This window comes from Myripristis murdjan, chromosome 17 (genome assembly GCF_902150065.1).
Source record: "Myripristis murdjan chromosome 17, fMyrMur1.1, whole genome shotgun sequence".
Taxonomy (NCBI): domain Eukaryota; kingdom Metazoa; phylum Chordata; class Actinopteri; order Holocentriformes; family Holocentridae; genus Myripristis; species Myripristis murdjan.
This window is the reverse complement of record NC_043996.1, coordinates 20,341,461-20,362,138: the sequence shown is the minus strand read 5'-3', so window position 1 is coordinate 20,362,138 and position 20,678 is coordinate 20,341,461. Positions and strand designations below refer to the sequence as shown.

At 43.5% G+C, this 20,678-nt stretch overlaps 1 protein-coding gene across 3 annotated transcripts in view; it reads left to right on the top strand.

Moving 5' to 3' along the window:
• The window catches only part of LOC115375593 (zinc finger protein 521-like), a 96,344-nt gene that overhangs the window by 22,562 nt on the left and 53,104 nt on the right, over positions 1–20,678 (top strand). The window lies entirely within an intron of this gene.

The window sequence follows — 20,678 nt, the reverse complement described above, 5'->3', positions numbered from 1 at the left end:
TCTCTCTCAAACGTGGTACTGCTCACCAGAATAATGATGAAGCAGATACAGAGAAACACAACTAGGCTCAAAGAGGAGGCAAAAATGTATCCTAAAAACTTTATGGACAGTCTGACCTAGGATTCCTAATTTATGCTCTGTGAAATGTTGATTTATTCTTCACACCTTCCTGAATCTGTCTGTAGTTTTATTTTAAGTGTACATGTAGGTGTGTGTGGTTTTGCCTTTCATTAGCACCTTTTTGGTTTTGTTTAAGATACAGTTTTCATTTATGGCAGAGGTGAATATTTAGATTGTGCTCAAAAATGCCATTTTACCATGAGAGTGTTTTTTTTTTTTTTTTCATAGACATTTGTTTGTAGTAATCCTATTTCCTTTGATCAGATGGCACCCTAACAGGTGTCTGGTGTGTTTGTGGCAAATGAGTGTTCACTCACTCCGGTTTGAATTAATAAACAATCGTGTGAAGTGTGAAACACGAACAAACACTTGGTGCGTAATTAACACTCTGTATTAGCATATCAAATGCCAAAGAGCTTTTCAGAGGCCTGTGTTTTCCTCAGATAATGTACATCAGAAGTCGACAGGACATAACAGGGCTTTTAGACAAAGAAGAGTTCACCAAACAACCTGTGCCTAGTTCCCAGACACCCTGTTCTAAAAGAAACATGTATAAGCTTTTGAACCGTAATACTCCCTAATGAAAAGGTCAGATTTTTGCTTATGTCTGCATGGAAATGTACTGCACATTGATCCCCATAGGGCTTTTTCCTTAGATGGCTTTTGCCAAACTGGCCAGTAGTGCGGTGGGAGGAAAGGAAGGAGGGAGATGGAGGGTGGTGGAAAGAGTGACCAGTCGGACAGGTTTATGTCTCCCAGCAGGCTGCGCTCCGTGGAGCAGGCCCACAGGAAGGAGCGGAGCCAGCTGTGACGGCATCCTGCTAGCCACAGTGGTTTAGGAACTTTGGGGCTACACTATCACCGGCTCAACATTTCCCCCCTCTCCACTACCCCTCCCAGGGGTTGTTTTTGTTGGCCAGGGGGTGGTGTTTGGGTGGGAGCTGTGGGGCTCAGTATAGCAGCCACTCCTAGACTTCAGGATATGGGGAGTTCACCGGCCCACAAGGACAGGGATTCTCAAATATCACATGAAGTAACACATTTGTTCCTTAGTGCTAATTGCCATTTTCGAACTGGAAGGTGGGTTCATAAATTTGGTTTTATGGGCAGGATGGGTGTTGTTTCAGGTCTCCAAGGCCACCAGCTGGACTGAGCTTTGGCAGGGGGAGCGGTGTATGTCTGTACAGAATGTAATGTGGCGCTAAAATCGTGCTGTCAGGTAATACAGAGATGTCCTCTTAATGTTAAGAGCAGTGGACAGTGGGGGGTCCTGCACCGCTGAGAATGTAAAGGTCATCTAATCTATTCCACCTCCAACCTGACTGGCTGATCGATCATCCAAGAGGAGTCAATCGATTTGATCAGAGAGCCTCTCCTAAGAGATGGCCTCCCAGCAAGTGGCTGGGATTCTGAGGAAGGCTGCAGAGTGCCAGTTTTGTGCGTGTCTCTGTGATAATCCAAGACATTAACCCCTTGAACTCTGATTTTCCCCTAAATTTCCCCTTAAGTAGCTTAAAAGTTGGGTTTTTTTTCATATCGTACAACAGTGTCACATACATTTTCTGCATCTGCTGGTTGCGGCGCTTCATTGAAGCTACATCATGTTTATACTGAGTAAAATATTCAAACCAAAGATGTCATTGTTTTATGGCCATAGCTTTACATCAAATAGAAAATATCCAGATGTCTTGTACATCATTTTATGCACGTTTCCCTGTAATTCAACTGCACATATCTGGTATATTTGGAAACTTTGAGATCTCTACGAGAATTTAAAGTAAAGTTCTGTGGGTTTGAGCAAACCTTGACCACACAGCAGTGACAAAGCCTCCTGTGGAAGCAGTGGAGTTGAAGAGGTTAAAATACCTGATTAAGCGGTTACTCACCAACTGTGGAGGCAGTGTTTTTAGACGCAGTCAAGAATATCTACTGTCACCAACATCGTGCTCAGTTAGATCACATTCATTCTATATGCACTGGATGTACACTAAAAACAAATCAGATCAGCAAAACCCTGGAGGACTTCTGACAGCCAAAAGAGATTGGACTGTAGTAAACAGAGCGGTAATCTTTATGATTAGGACATTGTGTGCCCCAAGTCAAAGCATGATGCATCTTGCACATTGTGGGCTTGGTTTGTAGAACATACCCCACAAATAAAGTCAACAGACAAAACCATTGTGTGATTGGATTTTAATCCAATTGCATTATTATTCTGGCCTCCCATTGGCCATTCATTACTCTCACATGGAGCTTGTGTGGGCTGTTATCACCCAATCAGGCGCAAGACTGTATTCCAGAGAGCATGCATTCGTTTGCATCCTTTAAACCCTGTGAGCCTTCCCTCTCTCTGGGCCCGCCAACGGAATACCTAATTCCAAAGTAAACTGATTGCTCTCTCCAACAAGATTACTCTGTGATGATGTTAGCCAAATGAGACTGCTATTCGGATGCAACCAGGGCGGGCAAGGATGCTTACCAGAAGATGACTGATCAGCATGTTAAGAGAAACAAGGTTGAAAAAAAGAAGGCAAAAACGAGGGAGAGAAATCGAAAGAGTGTGAGAGAGTTGTGCGCGTGGGGGTAAGCAGAAATGTAATTTGCTTCTCACCTCAGGCGACTGGGCTCTGAGGCCAGTAAATATGCAAACAGGCTGAGCCTGGCCATCAATATGAAGACCCTAGATGATTACTAATCTCCACTGCAGAAGCTGATTGAGGTCTGTTCAGGAACACCATGCAACATGAGGGGGAATAGGAGGGAGGTCGAAGGCCCAACTACATCTCCACAGCAGCCCTAAAATTATGCCCAACTCAGAATAGTGTATACTTTGACCTTAGAATTGAGAAGTTGCATACTATTTATGATGCATACAAATCAGCAATATCTTGCAGCCTTATTCTGTCTTAACCCATACTGTAGGCGTTTTGCAAGGATACGTGATAATATTAAATCATACATATAATGCAGACCCCAATGTCACAACTTCTCAGTAACTTTGAACCTCATTCTCAAATTGCCCTGCTGTTTTTATCATGGAAAACTCCTTGTCTGATATTAGCTCTCAGACGTGAGGCACAGTAGTTTACAGCCTATTGTCATTCCCCATCCGTAATCCGGGATAAAAAAACCTATGGGACATGGACCAGGCTGGAGTCATTAGGTGTGTGCGTGGCTTACCCAGACAGCCAGATAAACCAGATGCCTCGGGATGGCCAGGGGTCATCTCTCTGTGAGAACACGTTGTTGATGTCCTTGGTTCTTTCTCTCTCCGTCTCCACCTCTATCCTTCCCCGCTCCTTCTCTCTCCTCTCTTCATCATTCCTCCTCTTGCTTTCTTTCTCTCCCTTGATTGCTCTGCACAGTCATCACAAACACAGAGGTCCGTGTTGGAGCTTAGCAGTCGAAGAACCTGTCAGCTAAAGGGAAGGAGGAGAAACAGACAGGGGAGTTGTCTGTGGCCCTAGTTTGAATGCCTGAGGGTGTGCTACGTGAAGAGGATAGTTAGTGCAGAGGACGCACCACAGTCTGCAGGTGAATCCTCTCATTTTGGGAGGGTTAGCGCATTTGAATCATCACCTCTAGGGGGGACTGTGATGACTTTCTATTGTAGAACTAGCCCTGATATAAAATGCAGCAAAAGTTGTGTTACTTTTCTATTTCTAAATACAGCAGGAGGGCTTTGCAAAAGGAATATACATTCTAAGAATGTCTTCCCAGTCCTAAACATAATTGACTATTCCCTGTATTTTAGAGTGTATTTCAAGCATTGAGCTTTACCCTCTGCAGTGAGTGCACAAGGCTTGAGGATGTTTACCTGGCATGGTGCCTGTTGTAGCTGCCCTCCTGTAGAGGAAAAGCAGGTCAGGCTACAGCTTTGTATGTGTTTGTTTGTGCATGTGTGTGTGTGTGTGTGTGTGTATGCCTGTGCATGGGTTTGTTCCTGAGCGTTTGTGTATATGTGCATGCCTGTGTATATGTGTGCATGCGTGGATGTGTTTGTACAGTACGTGTGTGTGGAGGAGGAGCTCATTAGGATGGTAAGGGGTCAGAGAGCATACTACATTCACCCACGAAAAAAAAGCAAGATGTATCTCCAATGTAAGCATTTATTTTTCTGGAATGGATAGGGTGGGCGGGTATGAGGATGGGGGGTGGTGGGAGTCGGGCGGGGGTGGGGGGGGGCAGGTGGACTTTCAATCCAACTGAACCATCCATCTGCTCAGCCATCAATCTTCTCCCTCGCTCTATCCCTCTGTTCATTTACTCATCCAGCCATTTATCCATCCTCGCCTGTGGCCAAAGGGCCATGTCTCTTTGTGGCCCTGATAATCTGGACCAATTTCCTCTGCAATTTATTTCCCAGCCAACCACCCACCTGGTCAAGCAGCATCAGGCTTCTCAAGGTAGAGCCACTCATCCCAGCAAGCCCCTTCCCACCAATCACATCCTGCTTTTTTTTCCACCAAAAGCCTCAGTTCTTTTGTCTGAGGTTTCAGTCCAGGAGTGGGTTATACTACCTTTTCTCCTCTCTTTTTTTTTTTGGTAATCTCTGACACCACTCGACAGCAGTTGTTTACCTCTCGTGTCCTATCCTTCCTCTTTCTTTGTTTAGTGTTATTCATCCTTTTCTGTTTTCTATATCCATAGCTCCCCCTTACTCTCTGCTGCCTCCCTTCTTTTCTTTCCCTCTCTTTCTCTCTCCCTCCCTCCATCCTGTCATGGCTCCTCAGTATTCTGCTGCTGTCTTGTGTGGAGTGATTTTGCCCAGACACGTCTGGCTCTGGGTAAAGTGTGGTCCCCAGAGAGCGCGCTCCGCAGCCCCCAGGTCGCCGGCACCATGAATACATTATGATCCCCATTTCCATCCTGTTGCCACGGCAGCACTTTTGGAGCCACAGGGCGATTAAGACGTGTGCTGTCGATATCCTGATAGGAGCAGAAGTTGGATCTGGAAGCTGGCCTTTGATCAGATTCCATCCTCTTCGCCTGCCATTGGTGGCTGCAGTGCAAGGAGACAAAGAGTGGATCTGGTGGGCTTTTTATTAGTTTGACAAGCTCCTACTGTATATATAAGCATACCGTGCATCCATCCTCGAGCTCTTTTTCCCACCTCTCTGTTTTATCTCTCTCTACTGCCTGAAACCATTTCCCTCCCTTATTCTCACTTCCGTTGCTCCTCCCCATCGCCGCAGTTCAGCTAAGGCAGCATTATACGCAGTCTCTCTCTGCTCTCTGATATTCTGCTTTCCTCACAAAGGAAGCGACTCCCTTACCTTTTTATTGTTTCCTTTTTTTCTTTGGGGGATGATGTATAAAACATGGCGCCTCAGGTAGAGGATGTTGGGTAGGAAGCCATGTCCCCCTAAATGGCCAGCCGTGTGCATGCGCCTAACACTTCACTGAGCAATCTGTCAACATGTCAGCAACACATGTTTTGTAAAAAGCCTCTGGTGGGAGCCAGGGGAAAAAAGGCACTCCTGCCAGACCAGAGAGGAAATGCTTTTTTTCTCCTCTATGCAGTGGATTTTCTATTGCTGGTGCTCAGTCCCACGGGCCCCCCACCACCCTCCCCTCCCCCCACACATACACCCGTTGTCTGCACTTCAGAAATTTGAACTGGGGACCCTCGAGGGGGTTTGCTGGGAGGGTGGGGGTAGGTTGGTAGGGAGGGGCTCCCTCTTTTTCAGAGCGTATGAAATTGTGAAGGTATATTGTGGCAGGTCCCCAAGCGGTCTTTTCTAATACCTGAGTTTCTGGCGAAGCTGGAAATTACCAGCGGCTCCCCCGAGGGACGGCTTTATCCACACCAGGAAGGGGAGCAGAACTCAGTGGGGAGGTTGCTTAATGCATGGCTGAAATAAAAGAATTTCTGAGAGACAGAGGCTGAAAAGCTAGCTTTTTTCTTTTTCACCCCCCCTCACTCCCATTCCCTCTCCCTCTCTCTTTTCCTCCCCAGTAGTATAGTTTACTACTCTTTGCCTTCTCTTGAAGGGTTCTAGTTTAATAAACTTTCAGAGGATCCTGCTGGTGCAGACAGCTAGACAAATACCCTTGTGTGTTCTCTTTTGTCGGAGATACAGCTTTTTGTTATGTTCTTGCAAATTTGATTTCTCCCTCTGTCTTTCGTTTTCTCTCCCGCCCTCTGTCTCTCTCCCTTTCTGCATTTGTCTTCATATCCCTCGTCCTCTTGTCTCTCTCTTTCTGTCTGTCTCCCTCTCTCTCTCTCTTTCACACACACACACACACACACACACACACACACACACACAAAGTCAAACTCTGTCTCTTGTGGTTGAGTTTATTGTTTGGTCTGTCTCCTCGTTCTCCCCCTCTGTGCTCCCTTTTGTTTTCTGTATGTTTTGTTGTATTGTGCAGAGAGGCTGAGATGCAGATAGAATACAGACAGTTTGCCCTGGGTGAAGAGTGTGCACAATCAGCCATGGTATCTATTTAACAAAACACATACATCTATTTGCACATGACCAAATATACAAAATCCCACCTACTGTTGGAGGAGAGTGCTACTATCCATCCATTTCGATAAACAGATTTTCTGCATGATATTGGTCAAGGCAGTTTACTACGTATTTTAACAAATGCTCCTATTTTATAATTATTGTACACCAGTACGCCTTTTTCTTTGTAACCCAAACCCTTCATCTGATGTCCATGGAAAATTAATCTTATCTTTTTTATAACTTCAGATGCAACATAAAAATCCTGTTCCATGTACAAAGTGCCTGTCTCTCCCTTCCCCTCTCCTCCTCCCTCCTTCTCTACTGTTGGTAAATAATTCAACCTTTTCCCTGTAACAAGCATTGGCCTTATAGGAGAGCAGTACCTGTAGTTGGGATAAACAAGGCGGCCGGCCGCACCAGTGAAACAAAGGGATTTGGGCTTCATGAGGGCAGAGGAATAAGTCTTTTCCTTCTGAAAGGCAAAGAGTAGACTGGCTGACATTAATTAAACCCTATAGGATAAAGGTTATCTGAGGCCTAGCAAAGCAGAGACTGTGCGTGCAGGATGCTGTGTCCGACGAATCCTAATCAAGACCTCTTATTAAAGCACCATGTGTAAGCTCAGGCATGTGTAATATGTGCGCACTGTTATGTTGCGACGTATGTGTGTGTGTGTTTCAGAGGGCTGTTGCTGCACAGCAGTGCTAACACTTCAGACAATAGAAGGAAGGCGCTAATATTACTGACCTTCCTTCGGCTCAGATGCAAACCGATAATCCAAGTAACCAGCGCTCAAAAACATGACACGGCTAAACAATCCAGCTCCCGCCTCCCGCCGCTGTTCAGCATCGACTGAAAAAATGGCTGAAGCAAGTGCATGTTTAGAAAACATAGAGCATAGTGTTGCCCACCACGCTTTACGCTGTGAGGTGTGCCTACTCACCAGAGATCCTCCTATGGTGCACCTGTGACTGAGTCACCTGACCTGAGCCTCAGCAGGGCGCCCAGGTGCCATGGCTCATGTTTTACAAATTACCCATGGGGCCATACACCACCTCTGTGCCCATATTTCCTCCCTGCTGTATGCAGAGTGCGTGGGAGTCTATTCCCCTGTCCAACTCCTCCCTCAGACAATGAAGAGCTGCAGAGATGACAGTCACCTCACTAACCCGGGAACACTAAGGAAAATACAAATTAAGGAAGGGAGAAAGGACCGCTCTGACCTATTGGCTTCCTCTGTTTGTGCTGGATGTACGCTGGTAAAAAACCCCAGCATGGATCCTGTTACCGAGCGGATAGGGCTCTATGTGTTGTCATCAGGACTCCAGTGGTAATCTTAGAACATCTCTCTCATACATCCCTCTCTCTCTCTCTCTCTCTCTCTCTCTCTCCTCTTCTGTTCCTGACTCGTCAACTTATTTGCATGCCAAATTTAATTAAAGGTCACCTTATTTGTAATTCTCCTGGTACTTAAAGTAGCTAAGTAAGATAGCCATTGCAGGAGTGCCATGGGTTTTATTACCATGCCACCACATTGTATGATGTTTCTATATTAGTGGTACAGTAGCACTGCTTCTGCTTCACATTAATACCATAATAGTAATGTCTCTCCTTTCATAGACAGATAAAGGCCGGTGTCCTCTCATCTATAATAGCCCCATGAAAAGAGTAATTAGCTGATATGGATGTTGCTGTCAGTGATAACTGATATTGGGGGACTATTACATTCACTCCCCTGAATGACGAGCCTTGAAATGGGTTCATCACAGTAAGCTGCGCGTTGTGATAGACGTGAGATTAGCCCATGGAAGAAGGAAAACTCCCTCTTACTGCCACAGAATTGCATATGTCCATATTCGAGGTTACCTGTGGCATTAAACAATATCCACAAATAGAATTGTCTACGAATGTGCTTTTGCGGTGTTGAGGATAAAATGTTGCATGAGGCTCATTTCTCACCTCCGAAATCAAAGCAGATTTCAAACGCGAACCGACACTAAAGGATCTGAGATCTTTCCTCAAGTTCATCAGCATTCAATAACGGATGATCGTTCATTTGGGGGCGTTGGTTGGCAGTCATACTGAGTTCCTCTCCTGAGACAGACAGAAATAGCTTCCCAGGTGGTGGTGTGTAACTAAGTAAATGGTTACCAAGCCAATGATTGCTGGGTCTATGTAAATAAAGATAGGAGGGAGGTATCCTCGGATAGGGGTGGGCATCAGATGGGGTGTGGGGGGTGTGGGGTGGAGGGGTTGCAAGGGTAAGATGAATCCCAGTACCTTCTATAAGAGATTTTGATTTGATACAGTGACCCTGAAAGTTTTCCACCAAGTACGAGTGTGTCAGCATACAAACTTTTTAGCAAAACAAGCTAGGGGAAAGTTTTTTTTTTTTTTTTCAGCTGATAAATAGATAAACAGGAATAAATCAATGTGAAGTGATGGATGAATAAGTAAAATGCCCTGTAGTCATTTGTCTGGTTGTATTCAGGCCTCATATTCCAGCCCTGTTCTGCAAATGAGGATGAGGGCAGTGCACGCTCGTGTGTGTGTGTGTGTGTGTGTGTGTGTGTGTGCGTGTGTGTGTGTAGACATTCTCAAAGTACTTACTAGCATTAAGATATGATGATGAGCTGCCTGGATACCGGCAGAAAACAATAGAAGGGGAAACAAAGCAAACCCCTAAATCTGTCTGCCATTTGTGCTCACATACTGTACACACATGTCATGAGTATTCTGGCACAGTTACTGGGCCAGGGAAGTGCTGGTCTGGGGCCTGGCCCATCCTCCAGAGACAGCCCCCCCCCCTCTGTCCTCCCTCCCTCTCTGCCCCTTCCCCCTTCCTGTGCAGTGTGTGGACACAGTCTGAGGCGACAAGGTTGCACAACAGCCCACAGACCTCCACATTACGAACACGAACATAAAAACGCAGCCTGCCATTAGCGATCCGTTAAGAAGAAAAAAAATAATTAGAGGGACTGTGATAATTGTGTCAGGGGGGAAATAGATCAGACGAATTATGGGAAGAACCAGAAAATCTTGCCGTGGCTTTGTTACTTTGCTGTTGGTTCATTTCGACATTGATCCACCCTTCCATCTGTCCTCCTTTTCCTCTGCTCCTTCTTCTGCTCTCCATTTCTTTCTCTCCGTCTCTCTCTTGGATTTGGGAGTGGAGGAGCCTTCTGGCTTTAACGGAGAGGGGATGAAGATGTTTATTCATCTGGAGGGTATTAGAGCCATGATTAAGGAGAGGAGGGAGTAGTATGGCTGATGCGACGTCTGCAGCACTCGCTCACAGGCCGCCTGTCGGATTCTGGCCAGCACACCAGGAAAACAAAAAATGAAAAAGGATGAAAAAACTTGTAGTGAAATTTGAATCTGCTGGCAAAGGACAGAAGTTTAAATTTTACCCGTCTCCCTCACTCTCCCGTTCTCCGTCTCACTCCCTGTCCTCACGGCTAAGCTAATTATTAATGAATGCGGTTTCTGTTGAACCTTGGAGAGGTGTCAACGCTCCAGTCACTGAGGGTTAGGAAATCTTGACATTTAAGACAGGGATGCATGAAAATACATCGTCTTGCTTGAGTTGATGCTTGTTTTTCTTCCCCTCCCTCTCCCCTCTCCAAGATGCATGTTTTCTTCTCCCTCCTGGGCTGTCTCCAGTTGTTTTACCACTGACAAGCCGGGATGGCATTGAGGAGATATCAAATAGAGCCAAACTGTATTAATCAGGGGAACCAGAGGTCATGGGTCAAGAGGCAGGGTCAGCCTTTTCTGGCGAATGCTAATGCTAAAGCTAACACTCAAGTCTGTTGATAGGCCTTTTTGTTCATAAGGCATGTGATTCTCTGTAGTCCTCCGCAGCGAGAAAAAAAAAAAAAAAAAAAAAAAAAAACAGGGGCGTTTAGATAAGACTTGTTTTCTTTGATGGACATTTGGCAGATACACTGCCCTTTTTATTTCCTCAGTATGCTAATCCAAGCGTATGAAGTTATCCTGAAAAAGTGGAATCATTTTCTGTTGAAGTCTTGCCCAAGTTTTATGGGTCACAATAAGGTAGTTTGATTAAAAAGAATTAGACCAACTTCTTTTTCCCATTCAGTGAGTGCTGTGCTTGGTGTTAAGTAATGGATAGTGCCTCTTGAAACTTGCAGAGCAAACCCTATTTTAATGAAGCAACCATACAGTAACTCAGCATATTTCCATGGCACACACAATTTTTTTCTTTTTCAAGTTGATCACATAAATCACATTTCCGTGAGTAACTAAGAGTGGGGAAAATAAAAACAGCATCCAAGTAAACTCTCGACTAATAAAACATATCGGTAGAGCAACAGCAGAGCACAGCACAGTGCTGCAGCATCTCTCACAGTGGCTGACTGGCTGACTGGCTGGCTGAATGTCTGCTGGGTCCTGCACCTGGTCTGCCGCAGTGTTGAGGGAGCAGCATACACACACATACACACACACACACACACAGTCTCCCTTGCCTACTGAAGCCCAGCCCAGCCCAGCCCTGTCCCGCCTGGCCCAGCACTCCCTCAGAGCCAGTGCAGTGAGGCAGGCGGTGAAGGGGCATGCTGGGGGACAGATTGTCGTCCTCCTCTCTCCCCCTGGGAGGCCCACTGTGGCTGCCGGGCGAGCCAAGACCTAGGGAAGAGCCTCCTTCCTGTTTGTGCCCTAGTCTACCTGAAATGGTCAACTGTCCTTCCTTTCCACACCAACAGCCTCTCACTTCCACGGGAGCCGCTCAGAATTCTGGGCCTCGTGACAACGTGTCACCTCGGACCCCCCGCCCGTCAGACCCACGCTGTCCACACCCACGCACACTGCACCACCTACACCCAACAAACAACTCTACCATCTTGTGACCATCTTGCTCTCCAGCACGTTGAGGTCTCACTACTGCCAAAGCCTAATAAATGCTGCCTGTTTGTGGATTAGGAGTAGGAAAACCTAGGGCTTAAAAGCATTTTTTTTTTTTTTTTCCAAGCAGAACCAGTATTTCATCGTTTCTGTTCCAGCATTCCCTTCCTCCACTGTAACATTCCTCAAGAACAATTTTTTAAATACATTTTTTCTTTGCATTCTTGTATGCAATAACCCTAAAATACTTTATTATTTCTATGAGAAGCTAATAACAGGAAATAGGTGCTATAGAGGCCTGGGCTAAAAATAAATAACATACTCTGTGTTGGTTTGTGCTTTCTTCACATCAGCCATATGAAAATGTTTCACCTCCAAATCATTTGAAGAACAACCTTAACAAAACAAGGTTAATTGAAAAGGCTGTATATACCTCAGTAATAATGTGGCTTCCTCTTGACTCTACTTTATGTTCAAAAGGGTAGAATTAGCTGGTGAAGTCCTATGTTGAGTTAATATGTGATTAAATTAAATAAAAACAAATAGTAATCTGTAAAAGATGAGCTAATATTTGCATATGATTTATTTTATCAATATTATGGACACACACAGACACACACGCACTACAAAAGGTGCCAGATGACAACACCTGCAACAGCAATCAAGAGCACTGTGCACTTTAGAAAGAAAGCAGACAAATGTTAGTTTTTTACAATATCCTAATTAATGTTTTAAGTGTTGTATCTTGTATCTGTAAGTATTGTATCCATATTTATCAAAATAATTCAAACAGATTCTGTAAAGAGACGATGCAAAACAACGTGTATGAGATTTGTCTACATTTATTATGTTAATGCAAGTGCAGAATTAGCTTATATATATATAGTTTCAGATGCTGAGATAATGCAGAGCGACAGGCACTTATCCAGCAGTAAATGAACAGCTGCTAAGGCGACACATCATGCCACTGCTGAGAGACTTGTTTGAGGAAAATTTATTTATTTATTTATTTATTTACTTAATTTCTTGTCTTTTGTTTCCCCGTGTTTCTAGGCTTAAAAAAATAAATAAATAAACTCACATCACACTAAGCTGGCGGAGGAGTGAATCCGCCCGGACAGTTTGGCTGAGTTAGAATGAAGCCCTTTTTACAGAAGGTCAGCATGAGCCATCAACGTCTAGACTCTGAAATGTAACCTTAACATGGAAAGTAAATGCACCTGTCTCGCTGAACAACTGTGTAATTATCTCTCTACTTTTTTCTCTTTTCCCCTCTGAAACCAGACTTAAATTTTAGAGACGGCATGACATCACACTTCAGATGATTTCATATCTTTTTAACTGTCTCTTGCTGCTTTATGCGTTTCTCCTCCTAATGTGATAGAGTTGTTGTTCTCGTGGAAAAGATGCAAGAGACGGTGGGCTGAAATGGGTGAAACCATTTTTTTTTTTTTTTTTTTTACACGGGGTGAGAAGTCATTGATATTTTAGGTGTGATGTATAAACGGATATTTTTATGACATTTAAAACAGCATAACATAAACATTATTTTAGCGCCATCAGACAGGAAAATCTCTAAATCATGGCATCTGTTTCCCTTTTTCCACCATTTTTGGCACCCACATTAAGCTCACCACTCACTGTAATACTGTAAAGTGTTTACTGTACTTTATGGGTGTGTGCAGTTGACCTTAATGCCTTGTAATACTAGTAGCCGGTTGCTTATGACGGGGAAACAACAACACATTACTCATCAGCATGTCATCTCTGGCATGCTTTCAGGCTTCCAGCGCTGTAGTTATGGGCTGTTACTCGATGCAGATTTTCTTAAGGAACACAATCAGGCAAGTCCTGCGCACGGCGCCGACATCCTCCTTGTTTTTACAGGCCTGTAAAACACGAAAAAGAGAAGTCATCATTCATTTCAATTTGTCCGTGTCTGTGGAAAGACGTCACTGTAGCGGGGGCACAGCCCTGTGATAAGTAATGGAATTCCTCTCTTCATTCTGTCTCACTATCATGGAAAGAAAAAGCCCAGTAAAGGATGACTGGCCGCCCTACTTTTCCTCTACTGGCCCTCCATTTGTCTAACTTTCCTGGGACGCCACTGGGGCACTGTGATTTCTGGGACAGTGACCAAGTGCTCCTGTCTGAGCTGGGGGACGTGGGTAATGTGGACAAAGTAGTTGACAGTTTGCCGCTTCCCCACGGTTGAGAGACAGAGCCATGAGGGCCAGAATAATGGACACCCAGACCACAGACGCAGGATGTCACTTGATGTTCCAGCTCTGCGTGTCAGGCCCTGTGTGAAAAGATCCCCATTGACCGCATTTTTGGTGTGTGAGCGTCTTAATGTGAGCCGCTGTTTTTTTTTTTTTTTTTTTTTTTTTTTCTTGGTCTGCAAGTGTCTGCATGGATGCATGTTGTGCTGTGTTGTGATCAGGTGTGTCGCCGTGTGCTGTGTGAGTGCTGTAGCGCCGATGGAAGCCTGGGGAAGTGTATTTTTTTTTTTTATTTCATCCACTCTTTTCCTCGCTTATCCAGTAACGGATCACATCCTTCACCGTTCCGTCCAGTCGCCTCACACATCCCGTCCTCCTCATCCTGTAGCATAATGGACTTGATTGATCTGTAGCAGGCGATGTGTGGGGCCTGACATTTCTCAGTGATGTGTAAAAAAGCATACTGTGTTTGCAAAGAGAAAGACACAGCCTGAGTATACAGACACAGACACACACACGCATAGACATACACATAAAGGTAGATAAATAGATACATAGAAAAATAGATACTCCCATAGAAATAAATGAATTAAGTTTCATTACCAGCGACTTTTTTTGGATTCATTGGGCCAATAAATATTGTCGACCCAAGCTCACATTACCATTGGAATGAGTAGTAATAAATAATGACAAAATCTTTCATTTAAGGTTTTTTATCAAGATACAGCCTACAGCAAGGTCCGTAATGGGTCTGAAAGCACGCGACAGTCTACCGCGGCCCAGAAGAAGGCTTATCAGACAGCCAGCCAACTGCACGCTCTCAGAATAATGCACTATATGCGAATTAGCTTTCCCTGACTAATACAAGCACTTGAAGGCACATTTTGAATTCGAACTTTCTGAGTCATATTTACCACTTTGCTGGCGCATTCATGTGTGCTCAACTGATCATTTCCATATTTCTTACATGACTGAAGGCAGGATAAGAGCAGGGAAATCTTTCAGGAGATGCTGTGCCGATAAAGAGTTTAAAAAAAAAAAAAATGAAAAATGTGTAATGCAGTAACGACTTGTCCGTTAGTTTAGTTTAGTTAAGCTCATTATTGTCGCACGTAATTTTAAAAAAGCGCATAAGACAAAAATTAGACATAGTATGCAGAACCTAGATTGGGAAGAGGAAACAGTAACCTAAAAACCCATAAGGGCTTGTCGGGTGGCTTGCCTAAAATGAGACACACAACATAGAAACTTACAAAATAAAGTCAGCTAATACAAAAAAATATATGAAAAATATAAAGAAAAACAATGTGTACTAAGGTGTTACATGTGTCCAAGCGTCTTAATTGAGTTTAGATTGGTGAAATTTCTAATGTCTGGTAAGCGGTTCCAGCAGAGGGGTCCTCGGGGTGTAATAGTAAATTTGGAAGAGGTTGTCCTGAAGACTGCTGGGTGGAGATTATTGGCTGACCTCGTATTGTAATCATGGATTTGGAAATTGCACTGAAATAAATTTTGAAACCAGACCAGAAGTAAGTTGTGAGTAGACTGAAAAACAAAAAAATAAAAAAGCGAAGATTGGGAGGATTAGTAGAGACTTGTCTGTCGCGTTGATAAAGTGATAAACTAATGCCTCACTTTACTCAGTTACAGGAAGAAATAATGGGATTAGAGTGACAGATTACATGCTTGCTTCAACACTGAAGACTGGTGCGAAAAGTCACATCTGGCCATCTGTCACTCTCACTGAGAGCCATTGAGAAAATTCAGTTGTCCGTTTTGACTGGACTCGCCGTCTTAAAAACTGGGATGTAGTTGGACTGGGCGAGTATGAAGCCCGGCACTGGGACTCTTCCAGTTTGCGCTGTGTGAGTGCAACTGGAGTCAACTGAACAATTCAGTCATCTGAGAAAAGCTGGAATTAGCCCCACAAAACTGAAGCCCCATCTTCTCAGTCCGGAAGATTGGAGTCTTAGATAATGTAAAGTCTCTCTAGCCACCTTTTATTAGATCTTAAGTGGTTGTGTCACGTACAGCACCGTACATGATATTGTGTTGTTCAGACACACATTGCTATTTGGGCATCAGAACAGGAAAAGCGTTGAGATGACACATGCATTGTCCCAGGGGAAGGGCTCACTACTTTTCCCAGTAACTGTAAAAAAGATCCCCTCTCTGAATATGAAGTGGGGTCATAGTGTTACATCAGACAAGTTGTCAGCTTTTTGTTTATTCAATGAATCCCCAATCCCCAATGTGCCACAAATACACTCGCACAAACACATCTCTTATGACAACCTCTATGTACAGATCTCTGGTACAACACACAGGAAGATAGGGTTTGGCGGCTGAAAGCACAGCCATCCTTTGCTTTACTGGAATGGCTTTTGAACAAAGTGTAGCTCGCTGGAGAAGTGGCAGATGAGTGATAGCAAAAACACTCTCCTGATAAGATAAGGTCCTGGACCTGGATAAGAGTTTGGCTTCCTAAATAGGAGAGGTGTTCTCTATTGCTGTCAGGCAGAGATAAGCCACCTTGAACTGTCTCCAGGACCTCAGACACAAAGGCCCGGGTGCCAATAGTGAGTTATTCCCAAACCATGGTCTCTGTTAGGTTTTAACAGGATGTATGACCGGATGAAAACAAAACATTCACATAAGCCCGTCTACTAGAATTAACTATCATGTTTAACAGTGAGCTCAGGGCAAATGCTACTGACAGATGGAAAATAAGTGAGTCACCTCTTAAGGTCAGGCCAGAAACAGTCAGCATTGTTTTCATCCATCTATGCTGAAAATATACATGTAACAGCTCTAGCATCTGTGGTTTTGAAAACTCTTCTTTAGAAAAATCTGCATTAATTACCTTAGCGCTTTTACTATGAAATTTATTAGTTTCCTCCTTTTGTGAAGAGAGCTGTATCTTTTGATTGCTGTCGGCTTTTCACAGCATTCAAACAATGCAGTGTATGGTGAGCCTGAAGTGTGTGATTAGAGTGAAACACTTGAGAGAGTACTTATGCTGAAGCACTGTAGGTAAATAAAGTTGTAAGGTATGCGCTCATGGGTACTTGGACCATTTCCATTTCCATTTTAATGATTTTTTATGTACTCCACCAAACTTCAGTCTAAATAAAATATATATTTTCTATCATCAAATGCAATCTAATAATTAATAAAACAATTTTCTCTGAATTTTTAACTGTTTGCACTCACACATAATAGGTATATAATTAGCTACTAATGTGTGTAAAAGTATATGGTGTTTCCAAAAATCAAAAAATCATCTTTGTTTCAAGATTCACATGAATGTGAAGGCCATGATTGGCTAGTTTATGTCCACAAAACATTTAGTTCTAATTATTATCCCAGAAACATGAGCCATTTAAAACGGCACATCAGCTCAGTTGGATAAGATGTTTACCATGTGAATGTGACGTCCTTGTTTCTAAGCAGGGACCTTGGACACGTCATGTTAACTCCCTTTCTTTTCCCATTTCCTCCCTTGCTGTCCACTGCACTGCCCCATAAGGAGAAAATGACATCAAAATAATATTTTCAGAATTAAATAATTCTGAGCATTACAAAAGAAATGTGACAATGTTAGTCATCATATTATAGCACAAATGACAAGTCTTTGGGGAAATCATTTTGATTTTTTAAAAAATTATTAAAACAATTTTACATCATTATTTAGATTATTTTTCTTACTTATTACTCCATATATAGTACACATTTTGCAAAGACATTAATTTCCTAAATAAAAACATACTTCAAGGTCCTTGGGAGCAATACCTTTGTTTACAGAAAGAAAAACTGTACCTGGTCCCGACATTAAGGATCTTATTTGAACAGGAATATTTACGCTGGCAGAGACCGCTATAAATGAACGAAGAGGAAGTGGCACACAAAGAGTACTTCAGATTGGCTTGAAGGAATCAAGGACTTGCATGTGAAAGGGGGAATTTTAGAGGTTACTTTCATCATAAAAAGAAAATACGACTGGTGTCGCATAGGGTTGTTGTAACTGTCTCCATTAGCCTTACATATTTCAAATCCCTAAACTGAAAATCCAAGGCTTATTTCTTTAATTAAAAAAGTCTTTAATGTACTCTAGCTGAGGGCTAAAGCAATCTCTTAGTAGTAAATCTGACTATAATGCATTTCAGACTGTCCGCTATATGTGCACTGCAAATAAGTTGTTTTGTTCCACATAGGAGACATTTAAAAGAGAGAGAGGGAGGGGGTAGGGAGAGAAGTCCCAGAGAGGGACAGGCCTTAAGATGGAGGTCTTCCTCCCAGGACGTGACAGGCTGTTGGCTGGAGGATGCTCAGGAAGGCCTTGGCAGACCAACAAAGACAGCCCTTCAGCTGCAGGGTGTAGTTTTTCAGGCCCCAGCATCCCCTTTGGCAGCAGCACAGAGAGTGCTGGCGTGCACAGGCCCCCGGCCCGAGAGACAGGGAAGTAAGGCCCGTTCTTTTATTTACTCAGGCTGCTGAGGCCTGGGCATTTCTTGTCTGGGTGAAGGAGGAAAAAAACAAGTCTCTCTCTTTCCTCTTGAGGTCTCTTGAGGAAGCTGACGCTTTCATCTGCAGTTGTTCACACACTTGTCTCGGCTATGTGTTTATATCAATGTACCCTATGTGTACATGTGTGTCTGTGTGTGCACATATATGTTTGTTACTGTGAGTGTATGTGCAATGCGTACGCACATGCACTCTTGTGTTCATGTATGTTTGTTGTCACTGGGCATGTGTGTGCGAGACAAACTGTAGTAACTTCCAGTATATGGGACAGTAGCAGACCTCAGGTCTGACTCTGAAAGCTCTGAAACAAATGAGATACACTTCGATTTTTTTCCAGTATTTATGGTCATCATAGTAATGCTGGGAGGTGTTAGTAACCACCTGTTCTAAAGGTGTTAAGCCCAAACCATTAATACCTCCTGGCTCTGGATCCAAAACAACACAGCTAACACATACTGAGAATAGTAATGCAACAAGAGGTATAGCAGGTGTAATTTAAAAGAGAATGTGGAGCTCTACTAAGTACTAATAATGTCTTTTGGAACGTTTCACAAACAGAGCAATTTTCTATTTAATCCATTAATATAGTTGCATTTATGTCAATTCATGTGTTGTTTATGCTAATTTACACCAGCTGAACCCAAGCTGTGGTCCATGAATACTGTTGTGCATGTGACCTCCACATGTCCCCCACAGATGTGATTTTATATATGTGGCTTATTGCAGTAAAGGCACTAAATGAATAATATACATCAAATAAACAAAAAAAAAACATGCAATGAGGTTGTCTTGACAGCTTCGTAATGTCTCAAGGCAAAGACATCCTCATTTAAAGCAGTAGAATTTCATTTAGCCTTGTATACAGGCCCATTTGTTTGTTTGTTTTATACTATTGTCTCCAAGCCAATATGTTTGACTGTAAGGCATTGGCTGAGGTCATTTTTCTTGTGCTGTCTTCTTCTCCCATACCATGGGAGGCTGTGTGAGAGAGGGCAGATCCGCCCCCTCTGTGGAGGAGGGCATAGCACTGAGTCACCCATCCTCCCTCCAACCAGGGAGAGAGAGAAAGACAGAGAGAAAGAGAGAGAGAGAGAAAGAGAGAGAGAGAGAAAGAGAGAGGGAGAGAGAGAGAGAGAGAGAGAGAGAGAGAGAGAGAGAGAGAGAGAGAGCACTGAGACATGTATGAGATAGATAAAGTAAGTAAATCAGGCAAGGTTTGCTCCTTGAGTGAGATGTGTGTGTAGAGTGGGCGCCTTGCCAGGGGTGGGAGGTTTCCGGGAGGGCCACGGTGTGGAGGTGGGCTCTCAATGTGCCGCTTTCAGCAGTTTGGAGGGGCAAGGGAATGGCCTCCGACCCCATCTGTTTCCTGAAGATAGGCCCTGATGGGGGTAAGTGCTCAGAGAGGGCATGTTATCCTGACAAAGGGCAGATCTCCCAGCAAAAACAACAGAAAGAGGGAGAGAGAGAGAGAGACTTGGATTTGTCAGCTGAAGTAGAGCACTGAGGTTGGATCCTGGAAAGAGCTTCATGCTTTTCCTTCATCCCTCCCATAAATCTTTGCAGTTTCCTCTTGTTTTTCCCATTCCAAGTTTTGGCCTTTTGACACATTTTTTTTTTTTTTCTGAAGGGGTTGGGATTACGTTGTTTTATTTAGGTAAGGAAGTTCACAGCACTTAGAATTCGGCAGCGGGAAGAAGTGGTCTATAACCTTTTGAACTTGTGGAAAGTGGTGTTCTGTGTTTTCCATTCATATCACTGTACAGAGCATTAGTGGAATGGAATGTCGGCAAAGAAGCGATTTGAATAGGGACACATTAAAGTAACTGTAGTGGAATCGGGGCGTATTGTCAGTTGTCTGATGTTCCCTGGTTATTCTCTGCACCTGCTTGTCCTTGAGTGAGGTAGTTAACTGTTCTGCTCTTCCCCTATCCGTTTCCCTGTGTCTTCCTTGCCCCCCTGCATCAGCACATGACACATTCATCTATCCGGTATCGGTTGCCTCACGGCTTAGCTCAGACCATGCTGACAAATATGGTAATAATGCATATTCTATAATCTGATATCTATTGACTGATGTGCTGAAGGGCCCATGTTTCATGGAAATCATCTATTTTGCAGGGGAGGGATCCTAAAGGCTATGCATATCCGTGGCTTAAATTGCACATTTAATCTTCGGTTTTAGCCTTGTGAACTGCTTTTCCATGCCTCCTTTCCTTTGTTTTAAGGTCATTTTAAGGCATATTGGTTTTCAAAAAATATTCTGGTAATTGTTCAAGAATAATAGAAATGTTCTAATTTACCTCATGCTGAGCTTACATCTTAAAGCACACCCATTGTCTTGTGTTGGCTTTAAATGTCAAAGAGATTGCATTTTGAGTCACAGTAGGCTAAACCATTACATGGCCACATACAAGGTTAATTGTAGTAAAAGTATTTCCACTTTTCCCTTTCCCTAATTATACTTGAAATTGCATATTTAAATGTA